The sequence below is a fragment of the Pongo abelii genome, chromosome 4 (genome assembly GCF_028885655.2).
Source record: "Pongo abelii isolate AG06213 chromosome 4, NHGRI_mPonAbe1-v2.0_pri, whole genome shotgun sequence".
NCBI lineage: Eukaryota > Metazoa > Chordata > Mammalia > Primates > Hominidae > Pongo > Pongo abelii.
The window spans coordinates 62,189,445-62,205,201 of NC_071989.2; the positions used below are offsets into that span (position 1 = coordinate 62,189,445).

Sequence of the window (15,757 nt, forward strand, 5' to 3'; positions counted from 1 at the left end):
TTATAAATATGTAAGCAAAGAACAAATGTTTGAGTCAAGAGATGAGTTACACAAATAAAATAAATGAATAAATAAGCGAAAAACCTGTTTCTCACGGTTGTCAAATGACCTTGGATTCCGGTCTGCATAACATTGTCCCCAGGCGCTAAGGATTAAGTTATGCAACATAGTAAATCTGACATTTACAGAAGCAAGCAGGTTTGAAACACAGGACAGACTGGAATTTGCTAGAACAAACTTGTGCCAGCAGCCTGGTATGTAAGGGATCCGACGAAGTAAAATAGGCACCTGTCACTCCGTGCAAACAACTCTTTACGAAATAATTACAGGTTTGCAAATGATCAAGGGTGTGAAAATCCACAGATGAAGCACAGTTCTTCACAAGAATTCTCCATGGGGTGCATTTCTTTTTAGATTAAAATTTTAGCTTCATCAAAACGAATAAGCTGGGAAAGAGGTGGCCATAAAAGGTGGAGGCGCCTGCAGAACGAGCTCGTCCTTGCTGCCCTGAGCTGACAGGAGTTCTCGGAGAGGACCCGACTTCTGCTAGGGCAGCGGCAGCAAAGCCCGGAGCCACGAAGGGCCCTAGGGCGGGGACGGGGCGCCCCCGAACCCAAGACGCCGGCCAGGTTGGGGGCTAGTGGGGCGGTCCGACTGACCAAGGCTGGGTATGTGGAGGGAAAGGGCGGGAGAGACACGTCGAGGAGGGCTCCGCACCCAGGCCCGCACGCACACCCACCACTCTTACCTGGCACAGGAGCACCATCCCGACTGGGATAGCAAGACCCAATCACGGCCGCAAAGGCGCAGGCGCGGGCCCACCCGGCGCGCAGGCGCAACCCGACGGCGCTCAGCCCCGCCCCCCCCCCCCCCCAGCCTGTGCACAGAGCATGCGCACAACCAGCTCAGCCCCGCGCGGGGCTCTGGCTGTTTCTCTCAGGCGGCCTGTTCCATGCGAGGATTAGTTTTGCTTCGCAGATGGGCCGTGGTGGTGAGAGCGAGCAATCAGTATGGAAATGGAGAAACGGCTTACCATGCATGTCCATCTCCCCAGGAGGGAGGTCGTGGTGCAGGCGAGCAGACGCCAGACTCCCCTAGACACTTGCTGCTTTCGTTGTGGAGGCTTAGCTAATAACCCTGCAGGGGCCTTCAGGCTTTTCCACTGTCTCACCTTTAGGCTTCTGACACTTTTACTTACGGTATGTGAACCTCGAAAATTTGAGACAGGTCTCAGTTAACTTAGAAAGTTTATTTTGCCAACGTTGAGAACATGCCCGTGACACAGCCTCAGGAAGTCCTGAGGACATGTGCCCAAGGTGGTCGGGGCACAGCTTGGTTTTATACATTTTAGGGAGACAGGAGACATCAATCAATATGTAAAAAGTACATTAGTTCCTTCCAGAAAGGCGGAGACCGTGAAAAGCAAGTCCCGCCCCCCCCCCAACTGGGGGCTTCCAGGTAGGTAATAGACAGATAGTAGCATTCTTTTGAGTTTCTGATAAGTCTTTCTAAAGGAAGCAATTAGAATATGCATCTATCTCTGTCAGCAAAAGAGGTGACTTGAATAGAATAGGAGGCAGATTTGCCCTGAGCAATTCCCAGTTTGAAGGGGCCCAAGATATTTTTCTTTCACAGGTATATGATTATTGTTTCTTAAAGACTTAGAATATCCGCCTGGTCAGAACATTCGAACTGTATCACTTTTCCTGTTTATTGGCTGCTCGGTAATTGTATACTGTCCATCCAACTTTCCCAATTCTTGCCAACAAGAACTCTTGGCTTTAAATTGCTTGCATCGTTAAGTGGATGTAAGTTACATGTCCCTTTCCTTGGAGCTCACAGTCCTGGGTAGGAGAGTTTTAAATATGAATGATAATTCCCTGTAATACTAAGGATATGTGTTACATTTCAAGGGTGGAAGGGGAAAGTGGTTGTGTCACCTGGGGAGTGAGAAGATGCTGAGAAGGTAAATCTGCTAGAATAGTGGCAGTAAATGACAAGAGTGGGAGTAGAGCATGAAGAAATTTCACTTGCCTCTGACAAGCCACAGGGATATGAAGAAGCATAATAAGTTCACAGAAGGGCAAGTAGTTGGCAAGGCGGGTGTGCCTCCAGCAAAGAAGGAGGTGATGAGAAGTGAGGCTGGAGAGTCCTTGGTAGGAAAAATTGACGAGGAGCAATGAATACCAATGTATATCCTGGTAAAGTTGCTAAACATAAAGGATAAAGAATTATATTCACACCCAGGCATAAAAACAAGGGAATGACGATAGTGGCCTTAGACTCCTCAGTGGCATCTGATGCCAGCAGGTGGCAATGTGCAGTGTGTAAAAAAGGCTGAGAACAAAAGCATGACCCCATAATATTACAGCCAAACTGGTGGGGCATGATTCTCCTAAATCAGCAAAAACTCAAAAAACACAATACCCAAGAACCCTTCTTAAAAATCCTTCTTGGGCAAAAAGTCCACTCAATCAAGAGTAATCAAAGTAAATAACTCAGCAATAAAGGTATTAATATGGGAAAAACGAAAAACTAAAAAAACTGGCATTGAGATTTTAATCCATTCAAACATAAAACTAAGATATCAATTATGGGATTATGATTATAAAATAAAATGTAAATGACATCAGAATATTTAAAAAAAATGGAAACTGTCCAAAATGGGAACATATAGTTACAAAATATCAGTTCAGGTTTCTTAATATTTTTCATAATCTTTATTTTAGAAAATATTTTAGGAGCAACTATCTCTTACAAATAAACAATAATCTGATGATTTATAATCCTATCAGTTTCACCAGTTATTTTGTTGATAAATTCAAGTAAATATATGTCAATAATATTGCCTTGCTTTCATTTTTTTATTTTCTAATTCCTAATGAGGTGAATCGTTGCGTGTTTTCATTGAGCACTTATACTTCTCTGTGAAGTTTCTGTTCACATCGTTTATTCATTATGCTGTAGATATGACACAGTTCTTTTTTTTTTTACAAAATACAGCCCCATCTATAATTTGTGGATATGCAAGGAAAACTGATACCAAACAATTCCAGACTTATTTCATAGGCTTTGATTTTACTTTTCTTATGAATTCATTAATTAAATCAGTGAATCATCACAATGGTATATAAATTATTTTAGTAATAACAAAATGACTTTATGAACATTTGCATTTCACTTAAGCTACAATTTTTTGTGAAAACATAGCTGGAGCCACCATTTTCCCAGTTATTTTTACCATAAGGAATCCTATTTGGTAAAAAAAAAAAAGCAAGTTGAGGCAAAAACATTTCCATTTTGTTTTCAGATTGAAAAAAGATGAGATTCCATGAGACTAGAAATGTAGGAGCATCTCAGACCCTCACAGAACGTTCTGTTAGAAGATGAGAAACATAACGTTGCTTGTGAGAGGTGAAGCCAGCTGGACTTCCTGGGTCGAGTGGGGACTTGGAGAACTTTTCTGTCTAGCTAAAGGATTATAAATGCACCAATCAGCACTCTGTAAAAACACACCAATCAGCACTCTGTGTCTAGCTAGAGAATTGTAAATGCACCAATCAGCACTCTGTGTCTAGCTAGAGAATTGTAAATGCACCAATCAGCACTCTGTAAAAACGCACCAATAAGCACTCTGTATCTAGCTAAAGGATTCTAAATGCACCAATCAGCGCTCTGTGTCTAGCTAAAGGATTTAAATGCACCAATCAGCACTCTGTAAAATGGGCCAATCGGTACCCTGTAAAATGGATCAATCAGCAGGACGTGGGCAGGGACAAATAAGGGAATAACAGCTGGCCCCCCCAGCCAGCAGTGGCAACCCACTCGGATCCCCTTCCACACTGGGGAAGCTTTGTTATTTCGCTTTTCACAATAAATCTTGGTGCTGCTCACTTTTTGGGTCCATGCCACCTTGAAGAGCTGTAACACTCACCTCGAAGGTCTGAGGCTTCATTCTTGAAGTCAGCGAGTCCAAGAACCCACCGGAAGGAACCAATTCCAGACACATGTGTAGTAGCAAATTATCAAAAATGTTCATTGCCTTTTCTGAAAAACAATTTTCCCAGAAACACCTGGCAGAATCAGAGTTCATTGTGTCAAAAGAAAAACTTTAGACAAATTAAAATGAGTAAAGAACAATTTGTGAATTGTGCCCCTCTCCCAACCAGAACAGGTTCAAAGAGACTCCAGTGCTGCCACGTGATCAAAGAATTATGGATAAAAAAAGCAAATAAATTACAGGAAAAGAAAATGAGGTACAGAAGCAGCTGGATTGGTTACAGCTTGGTGTTTACCTTACTTGAACAAGGTTTGAACAGTTGGCTGCCTTTGATGGGCTGCAACACAGTGATTGGTATAAGAGTAGGTTACAGCCTGTTTACACATGCAGTTAGGTTACAGTTCACTGTGTGTTGAGAAACCTTTAGGCCAAACTTAAAATTTGTAAGGAGGCAACTTTAGGCTAAACTTGATTTAAAAGTTATTAGATGTTCCATCAGTTGTTTCACCAATAGGTAATGGGTGTTTTTGGTTTTGTTTTCTGTGCTATTAAAATAGTATATAAAACTTGTCATCATTGATTCTGATTTATCATGTTACAGTTCAGTCTCTAATTGAACTGAGCCTGTTTTTTTCCTTAAAATCCAACCTATTCATCCATTTACACAGATTTTTTTAAATCTAAATATTTTATATCAAATTGCTAACAATGTTTAGTTACATTCTTTTTCTATTGCTGCCCATATATTTTCTGCCATCATTTTCAGCTACTAAATAGTATCTAGTCCTAAATATCTGGTAGCCCATTATCAGGAACTCTTCATGAAATGCTTTAGTGACCTTGTTTAAGTCAGTAATAAAGTTGAGGTTTATAATCACATTCTATTACCAAAAAAAATACAGGTAATAGATTTTCAAATCTCAGCCTATGTCTACTCCTTTATTTCCCAGTATGGCAGAATTTTTGAACAGTGAAAATATTTCTGTCTGAGGAAGTTTGGACTATGTGGTATGAGATCTGTAGACATTGGACTAATGTCATTAACATATTTTAATATTTAAATTTCTTATTAAAAAATAGATAATGCAGTAGTTACTTTTTGAAGGATTACTGAAGCAGGATATTTCCCTGATTCCTTCATGGGACCCACATCAGAGGTGTTTACTCAGCCTGCTGCCCACAACTTCTCATGGGAGGGAGCGCACAAGTGAACGAGGGTGAGGACTGGAGTGCACCAGCACTGGAACAACCTGGCCACTTCAGCGCTAGTGGGATCAAACTCCACTCACTTGGACACACTGTGTTCCACCCCTCGTGGGAGGGAGCATGCAGGTGAGAGGATGCAGGAGTCAGGGTGAGCACTTTTGGGCTCCAGCAGGAGCAAACTCTGTGCAGGGCCCTGCAACAGTGACTGAGGGGCTGCCTGTGACTCCCAAAGCCCCAGAGGACATGTTACAGTTCTCTTTTAGCTCTACCATCCGTAGGTGGCTTAAGTGTAAACAGCTCAGTGGGCCTTTTGCCTTTTTGCCTAAGCAAAAGTAAAGGGCCAGTGTCACAGCCTTCTGTATCTGCACTCATGACTCCTGAGCTCTTGTCCTGCATTCAGGGAAAATGAGGTTACACAAAAGAATTGACAGATGGTAAATGCGGGGTATTTTATTCCCAGTGAAAGTGGCTCTCAGCAGGAAGGAGAGCAGAAAAGGGTATGGGCTGGGTAGGTAACCTTCCCCTGAAGTCCTGCCATCTCTGGCTGGATTTTTCTCCAAAGTTACACCATCAAAATGTCCCTCTGAAATCAAGCCACTTTTCTCTGACATCCAGCCGTAGTCCTTCACGTCCAGTTGCTTCTCCTCTCTGCTGGCTGAGTCTGTGGTCTTTATAGCACAGGATGGCGGGCAGGGTGGGCCATGGGTAATTTAGGAAAAAGCAACATTTGAGCGGACAAAAGGGAGAGAAGTTCTCTACTTTGGGCTGCGGTTTCAGGCTTTTTGGCTTGAGGGTGGGGTTTTGTCAGGGACCCTCCCTTTTCTGCCTAAAATTTCTCTGCCTCCTTCCTCTGTCATTGTATCACTAGTTTGAAGTAAACCCATCTGGAATTACTGATTTTAACAAATCACACAGAATTTCAAGCACCTTTCTATGCAAATGACTTGTGAAGACGTAGAGTATAGTATGCTGTTAACAAACAGCCCAGCAGTGTGCCTTGCACCTTGTACAAAATATTGTCAATTTTATAATTGAAGGAGGTTATTTTAAAATGCTACATCCATGTTGCGTAATTTTATTCATTGGTCATTTTAAATAAAAACAAAAGCCAGAATAAACCATATATATTGTACTTGTTATTCAAGGAAATTTAGGTCAAAAGAAGCACACCTCCTTGTGGTCAGTTATTCCAACTGCAAATCATTCACCTTAAAATGAAAGAACATGGCTACAGGAGCTTTTTGCAAATATGTTCTTCACTGATCATTTTCTAAAATGTATATATCAAATCCCCCAGTTTCAGATGCCAGAGGAAAGCGAGAGCTTGTAATTTCATTTCTGCAAAAATCTAAGATATGCACAACAAATGGATTTTAGAAACAGAAAAATATACCACACAGATGTTGTTGAACAATGAAAACCAAAGCTCTTTTTTTTTTTTTTTTTTTTTGAGATGGAGTCTCACTCTGTCACCCAGGCTGGAGTGCAGTGGTGTGATCTCAGCTCACTGACACGGCTGCCTCCCGGGCTCAAGTGATTCTCCAACCTCAGCCTCCCGAGTAGCTGCGATTACAGGCATGTGCCACCACGCCCGGCTAATGTTTTTGTATTTTTAGTAGAGACGGGGTTTCACCATATTAGCCAGGCTGGTCTCGAACTCCTGACCTCAGGTGATCCGCCCACCTCGGCCTCCCAAAGTGCTGGAATTACAGGCGTTAGCCCCCACTTTTAAGGAGCATATTGTGGGCTCTAGAAAGCTCCTAAAACTGCCTTTTCAGATGTGTTAAGAAGGAGAGCTGAGGAAAAAAGTCTGCAATATCTCACCAAAGGGAAGTTGGTGAAGCAGAAGTCTTCATCCAAATAGAAATAAGAACTGAGGCAGTGAAGGTAAGAAAGGGCCTGAGCCCAGAGTCCTTGGTGGATGGCCCAGGTAAAGTTCTTCTAGTCTTAACAGTGCTCAGTAAAGAAGCCAGATCTACCTTTCATTATTAGCTTTTCAGCTCTGGCCGTAGAAATGATTGATGCCTGAGTATAGGGCAAGAGTATAAACTGAGCTACATCTCCTTAAAAGTAGCAGAATTCACAGATCCAAGTTGAACTAAGGATTGAGGATTATCTGAATCTCAAGTTTATTCCTGGACTGAAAGAGAATATACCAGGTGATGTGATGTGTTATGAACTGCATGTCTGTGTCCCCCCCCAAATGCATAGGTTAAAATCCTAACCCCCAAGCTGATGGTATTTGAAGGTGGGCATTTTGAGGTAATTAGGTCATGAGGGTGGAGCCCTTATGAATGGGATTAATGCCCTTATAAACGTGACCCCAGAGAGCCTGCTCACACTCTCTTCTATGTGAGAATACTGCAAGAAGTTGTCCATTGGCAACTCGGAAGAACCCTCACTAGAACCCAACCATACTGGCACCCTCATCTCAGACTTCCAGTCTCTAGAACTGTGAGAAATAAATCTCTGTTGTTTATAAGCCAACCAATCTATAGTACTTTGTAATGGCAGCCCGAACTAAGACACTAAGTAAACCCAGACCGAAGACCTTTAACAAAACTGCAAATGAGAAACAGCCCAGTTTGGCTAATGGAGGATGTCTTCCAAGTCTATTCTCACCCTACCGCATGCCCTTGGGCTACAGATAATTCTTCACTGCACTTCAGGGGTCAGCACAACTTTTTGTAAAAGGCCAGACTGTAAATATTTAGATTTCCCAAGCCCTGTGATCTCTGTCACAAATACTGAGCTCTGCTATTGCGCATGAAAGCAGCCAGAGGCAAAGAGCAAAAGAGTGAGTGTAGCTCTGCTTCAGTGAAATTATTTGCAAAAAGAGGAGATGGGCCAGTTTGTCCCACAGGCCATATTTGCTGACCCTTGCAGTGTAGTTCATAAAGTAAGGAAAAGAGAAAAGAAGTAAGGGATAATTCAGCCACATTACCAGCAGGATAACTAGGTTTGGACAAATAAGTTTCAGTAAAATGAGAAACAAACAGGAAAAACATAAACCAGTTTAAGGAGGGAAAATATATATTTCAGCCCAAAATAAATAAAGCTAATATGAAAAAGGTAGTGTGCAAATAATAGACAAAATGATATGTTCTAGTAGAAAGCAAACCTCCTCCCGAAGGGAAAATTCCCTAGTGTACTTCACACCCCAAGAGTTTACAAGGACACTAATTTGTATAAGAAGACTTTGAGGATAAGATAAAATCATAACATAGAAATAAAAGGTTATAAGAAAGTGTTAAGGACTAATATGATAACAATTACAGAAGCAAGCAATAAATAAATAAGAGGAAAAAAATGCCACAAGTGGTAGAGACTCATTATTGCTTGAGAACAGCACTGCCCCGAAGAACTTTCTGCAGTGATCGTGATGTTCTGTAACTGTGCTGTTCAATACAGTATCCACAAGTGCCTACTGAACGCTTAAAGTGTGGTTAGTGGAGTCAAGGAATTGAATTTTAAACTTTATAATTTATTTAATGAATTTAAATTCAAATAGCCACACTTGGCTAGCAGCTATTGATTCAACTGCAGTTCTGGAGGAAACACTGGAGTCAATTTCAATGAACACAGAAAAAAAGAAAATAGGTTAAACAAATACAGATGACATGATAAAGGAAGAATAGATACAAAACCCACAGAATATAATCTGTGTCCCTGAGTAGGAATAAGCAAATGGAATATGACATACATTTTAGATTATAATAGAAGACAACTTTCTTAAATAAAGGAGGAATTTACATTACAGATTCAAAGGACAGTGTATTCCCATAAAATTTAGAAACCTAATGAAATATTTCCTGGTCTTTATTGAATTTTAAGAATAAAATGTCTTCAGGTATCTGGGAAGAATGTAAAGTTACACCTGAATGAAAATTGAGCTACTTTGTGATTTCTTCACAGTCACATTTGTTATCAAAAGGCACAGAACATTGTCTGCAAAATGCTGAAGGAAAGAAACTGAGCCTAAAATGTCTTACATCAGACATATTATCATTGAGCTATAAAGACAGCAGGCAAATATGAAATAACTTGGGAAATACAGTACACATAGGACTATCTTATGAAACCTTCCATATAATAAAATCTAATCAAACAGGAACTAAAGGAAAGCCATTGTAAAAAAGACCAATGGCAAACTGAACTATTTAAATATACAACCAAGTTTAAATAAACATGGAAATTATGGTTATAGAATATAAATGCATTTTAACTTAAGAGGTGAATATTACAGTATGCTGAATTACCTTAGGTCTGGTTCCCCAGAAGTACCACCTGAAATGAGAAAATAAAGTCATTTATTAAGGAAATGCTCCCCAGAAATACTGGCAAGGAAGTGGGAAAGGTAAGTAGGGAAAGGGGAGAAAGCAAACAAGTATACAAAGGTGCAATTTCAGGCAAAACTCCAGCAGAGCAGAGATGAGGATTTCTGATTAAACACGGCAGGTTGAGCACCTGTTTACCTCTTCTCCCTCTGAAAAACGATGTTAAAAGGCATAAACCCACAAGGATGAGAAGGCCAGGAGAGAAAACAATAGAAAAATGTTGGAAGCTAGATAGTAGATGGGACAATGCCAGTTCTGGTCATGATGGAGTAGCTGGATTCATGCTTACCTTTTCACAAAAACTGTAAGAAGTGAAAAGATGTATTAAACAACTGTCTTTGATGCAGGATTTTGGCTCCTTTGCTCAGCTAGGTCCAGGTTCTTGTCTCATGATCAGGAAGAATTAGGCACACAGACATCAAAGAGTGAGTGGAGTTGAATTTATGAAGCAAAAGGAAAGCTCTCAGCAAAAACAGGGGATGTAGGGGTTGGTTCTCCTACCTGAAGACAGGAAATTTCCCCAATATGGCTGAGCTTGGGGCTTTTTATGGGCTCAGAATAGGGAGTGTGTGCTGATTGGTTTGTGAGTATCCAAAAAAAGTCAAAGTGAAGACACCACTCAAATATGGGCATGACAGTGTAGAAAACTAATTAGGAAAGGGTGGATATGTGTAAAATAGGTGTAGAATGGGGAACAATCAGGAAAGTGCGCCAAATGGGAAGGTGGGTTCTCGATCCAGTTGGAGGATATCCCCAGGACAGTTTCCAGCTTGAAGGTCAGGTTTCACTGGGGACCCGCCCCATCTGCCTAGGCATTATCTGCCTTCTGCCACTATCATTGGCAGGCACCTGATAGCAAGGGTTAAAGTTCCTGAAAGAAGGAAAACACACATGGCAAATCTCATATTCATTTTAGCTTTTTTCTTTGAGGACATTTTCTAAACCCTTGCACAGGGAAATCAAGCTAGGGAAAACAGCAGGTAGATTGAAAACAAATTAACGGAGATACATGGTGTAAACACTAACCAAAAAAAGCCAATATGATTATGTTCACATGGAACAAAATAGATTTTAAGGCAAGATGTAGTATTAGAGAGAAAGCATGATATTATTAATACATAATAATAAAAGGCCTAATTCAAGCAAAAGACATAACAATCCTAAATTAACTCTTTTGGGATTTACTTGTATATTTTGTTAAGCAGGATCAAGCCAGTGTTAGTCTAGGGTTAATTTTACCCACTACTGTGGCAGAATTCTTCTGAGTACTCTACCCAACATCTTGTGAATTATGAGGTTTTTCCAGTCGGCTGCCGGGGACAGGCACTAATCCTGGACCTGTGAGTTCTATGGATTTTTTTCCTGATTCTCTACCTTGATTCTTTCTCTGGCCTTGGGTAGTTTCCTCACACATGTACTGATCAGAACTCAGCTGAATGCTTAAAGGAGCCCTCAGCGTGTCTCCAGAGCTCCCCTTCTGTTCACATCCCTCCTCTCTGGTGGTCTAGCTTACTTGGCTTCCCCAGATTCTCATCTCCTTCTCAACTCAAGGAAACCACTGGTTTCTGCCTGGTTTCTCTCTTATTTGCAATCTGGATATTCTCACCAAGCAGTGAGCTGTGCCAATTGTATTGTCTACCTCATTGGTTTTCCATCTCTCAGGAGTCACTGTTCTTCAATCCCTGATGGTCGGTGTCCTGCAAACTGCTGTTTCATATATTTTGTCCAGTCTCTTAGTTGTTTAAACCAGAAGGGTAAATCTGGTCCATGTTACTCCATTGTGGCCAGATGGGCTTTTTCTACAGCATTATATGAAATAAAAGCCAAAGAGATCATTCCAGTTTGTTTCTTAGGATCTAAGGGTCTGGATACCTGGATTTGTATGCATACTGACAGGTTAGTGGCTGAGAATTTAGGGTCAATTTTTCTAGGTATATATCTTCAGTTGACTCCTATATTTTGCTCTTCATTCTCACACCCACACCCCTTTGTGCTTTATCTCACACTCCGGGTTTCAGAGGCATAACCAGAGCCTTCTCAGTTGTAGCCCTTTGTTTAAACACTCTAGACTGTGTTCCAGCTCCCTCCATCCCATTCCTCCAGCTGCTTTCCCTCTTCCAGGTATCCACTGAAATCTCATTCTCTCTCTCTCTCTTGCTCTCTCTCTCTCTCTCTCCATATATATATACATGTATATGTATATATATCTTCTCTCTCATTGTGGATATGTCCTGTTGAAGTTTCTTCAATTTTATTTAAATAAGCATGTGGTCAGTCTGCTATATGGCCCATAAAACCCCACCTTTACATTTTTAATGCTAGTCAATTCTCCTAGCACCTTATCTATTTATTTTCACTCAGGGAATCAATCAAATTGTTAAGTAGAGTGCTAAACAAAGCAAAGCAACCTAATACTTATTTAACATTATCCAAGTCCAGCCTTCACCACATTTCACTTAGCTTCAGGAATCCATTTTAACATTAAGTTCTTATCATAAAAATTAAATTACAGGGTTATTGCCTTTTATGTACATTTGAATTGCATGTACTATAAATCATCCAAATAAAAAACAGTAAAAGTTTAGTTTTGTCTAATATTTTGAACAATGGTAACTAAAATGAAAATAAATTCATTAAAATCAACCAAATTATCAAAATCAATTAAAAATTAATAAGAAATTGCTACTTTTAAAACGTGCTGTCTGAATACATGCTATTTTTGTTCTTGCCACATGGTGACACTACTTTAGCCAATAAATTACAAATACTATCCTTCAACAGTATGTCTTAAATTATGCATCCTTTGAATGCTACTAAGTCTTCAGAAGTGAATTCCTAGCATAAACTGTGATCACCAAGTTTATAGACCTAACCGATTCCGTAGTTAACTGAATTATTGAATAGTCAGGGCTCAACTACCAAGGTTTCCAGGGATTCCTCACTAGAGATGAGAAGCTGTTGTTTCCTAAAAGTGTTTGCTTTCAGCTTTCAGAGATGTCCTTAATGCAAAGGCTAGGGAGGTCAAACTTACAAAGATCTGCTCACACAAATATATGAGTCCAAGTTAGCTAAGAGCACTCACACTGTGTGAATCTAAATGCTGAGAGATAAAAATGTGCCCCTATCAGTAATCAAAGATTATTAGAAAAATATTGTAAAATATTAGGGAAGATGGAGATCTCGTCCCCTGATTCATCAGGTAAGGTTATCAGGGATAATCAGTGAACACAATTTAATTTCATACAAGAAATATTTGTTTAGTTTGTCCCCCCACCCCCAGCCCCTGGCTATTAAATCCTTAAACATCAAGGACCCTTTCTGGCCATAAGAAAAGCTAGCCCAACCTGGGCAACACAGTGAGACCTCCATCTCTACCAAAAATTTTAAAAAGTAGTCAGGCTTGGTAGTGCACACCTACAGTCCTAGCTAGTCGAGAGGCTGAGGCAGGAGGATGGCTCGAGTCTAGAAGTTTGAGGCTACAGTGAGCATTAACACTGCACTCCAGCCTGGGCAACAGAATGAGACTCTGTCACACACACAAAAATAAAGGTTGAAGGAAGAAAAAGACAAACAAACAAAAAAGTAAAGCTAGCAGTTTTTGAGAGCCTTCTTGGATTAAGTATTAGGCTCTGTGCTTCTCATTGTTTTTTATGCCATTTAATTCTTACAACAACCCTGTGAGGTAAATATAATCATTCTTATTTGACAGATATGGGAGTCTCAGATACTTACCTAGGGCCATTCATCTAACAACAAACAGAACCAGGGTTTGAATTGGATTGTTTGTACCCCAAATCCCACACTTGTCCTTCTCTCAGGATGCTTCATGTCTCCCTTGAATATGTGCCCCTATGCCTTCTACGTTACATATTTCTGTATCTGAATCAGCATCTCACCCTTAATTATACCTGACAATTCTCTGCTGGAGATAATCTATATATTCCTTGATTATTTATAATTGTTTAAAACTAATGATTAAAGGGCCTTATGTCACTATTATGGCCCAGTTCCCTGATAAATATGCACTGGTTTGTTTTCTGTTTGTTTGTTTGTTTTTTGGAGACAAAGCCTTGCTCTGTCACCCAGGCTGAAATGTAGTGGTGTGATTATGGGTCACTGCAGCTTCAACCTCCTGGGCTCAAGCGATCCTCCTGCCTCAGCCTCCCAAGTAGCTGGGACCACAGATGCACACCACCACACCTGGCTAATGTTTTTTATTTTTACTTTTGTAGAGATAAGGTCTCCCTATGTTGCCCAGGCTGGTCCCAAACTCCTGAGCTCAAGCAATCCTCCTGCCTCAGCCTCCTAAGATGTTGGGAATACAGGCATGCATCACCTTGTCTGGCCTAATGTGCACTTTGAATGGCCCTTTGAAGGTCCTGATGGTTTACTTGAAAGAATAATTTCGGGGGAAGGTACAGACCAATGCTGCAAGGACTATGTTAAAATCTTCATGACCATCTCAGGAATAAAAGAGAAGCAATGGCAGTGATTAGTTCATTCAGTGGGGCTGGCCATTAGACTAAATAGAAAGGCTTTAGAATGTCAGATTGGAAGGGACCATGAAGATTATTGAGCCCAAATAACTAACTGAGCTTGAACACATTCTGTCAATTGCCTACTAAGCAGTTAACCATCCTATCTTTGAATAGTTTGAGTACCAGAAAATTCTAAGCCCAAGAATTACTTTCACTCTTAGACAAGTGTGACTGTTCTTTTTTATATACTGTCATATAGCAAAGGTGACCGGCCACTAAGAAGGTGGAGGTGAGCTGGGTGTGATGGCTGATACCTGTAATCTCAGCATTTTGGGAAGCTGAGGCAGGAAGATCACTTGAGACCAGGAGTTTGAGACAAACCTGGGCAACATAATGAAATCCTCATCTCTACAAAAAAAAAGCATGGGCATGATGGAGCACGCCTGTAGTCCTAGCTGCTTGGGAGGCTGAGGCAGGAGGATTGCTTGAGCCCAGGAGTGCAAGGCTGCAGTAGGCTATGGTCATGCCACAGCACTCTAGCCTGGATGACAGAGCAAGACCCTGTCTCAAAACAATCAATCAATAAAAATTGGAGGTAGGCAGGGTGGCTGACATTCCTGGAGGATTTCACATTTGGTCAGAACTGGTTCAGGTCTGGGTCAGAACCTATCCCCCCGGGAGGAGGCATCAAGAGAACTTTTGGCAAGGCAGATGCTACAGGAAAAAAATACAGATAGGGGACACCACAGTTTTAAAGCTTGTAAAAAGTACTTTTATTTGTATTTCTGTGTACTTATCCAGTTCAACCTTTTGAAGTGAAATATAAATTAAAATTCTTAGACTAATTGAATCAGATGACAGATGAAGATCCACTTAAGAAAAAAATGTCTTAAGAGTATAAATCTGCAGTCATCACTGTGCTGCATGTTAACATCTTCTGCTAGACTCTATGTATAAATAAAAGTATACAATTAATTTGAAGTCATCAAGAATGTGTAGAAAAAAATACATCTATGATAAGTGTGCCACCATGCTGCTTGTGTAAGATTTTCTTTTCCAATATCTAAAATAATCATTTCCACAAGAGGGTGCTAGTTGATATCTTATTCTTAAAATAAATTGAAGCTCATTTTGGAAATAAAAGGCTCTTGTTATATTTATATTTATGTAGTTACACCAAATATTTCAACATAATTCATGTAGTATACTTGGGAAGATTACCTTCATTGTTACTGTCTCCCAAAGAAACAAAATTTTAGATCACAGAAAGTCACAGCTTTTAGTTGATATAAAAAAGAAATCTCTCAAGTGTAATTCTAGTATTATTTATTTAAAAAAATAAATTTTGGCTGGGCACGGTGGCTCACACCTGTAATCCCAGCACTGTGGGAGGCCGCGGCAGGTGGATCATCTGAGGTCAGGCGTTTGAGACCAGCCTGGCCAACATGGCGAAATCCCTCCTGTACCAAATATATAAAAATTAGCAGGGCATGGTGGCGCATGCCTGTAATCGCAACTACTTGGGAGGCTGAGGCAGGAGAATCGCTTGAAACCAGGAGGTGGAGGTTGCAGTGGGCCGAGATCGTGCCATTGCACTCCAGCCTGGGTGACAGAGCAAGACTCCATCTCAAAAAAATGCAAAATAATAATAAATATCGTAAATAAATAAATGTTAAAAATGCATTTTAGAAAAGTGAATTTATGTCGTCAGTTATTTTTACAATTTACTTAAATAT

At 40.5% G+C, this 15,757-nt stretch overlaps 1 long non-coding RNA gene across 1 annotated transcript; it reads left to right on the forward strand.

Moving 5' to 3' along the window:
* Positions 1–890: 890 nt before the first annotated feature.
* LOC112133441 (uncharacterized) lies at positions 891–6,327 on the forward strand. The gene is made up of 2 exons (XR_002915110.2): positions 891–1,199; positions 5,081–6,327. It is a non-coding gene; the product is annotated as an uncharacterized LOC112133441 (long non-coding RNA).
* Positions 6,328–15,757: the final 9,430 nt, after the last annotated feature.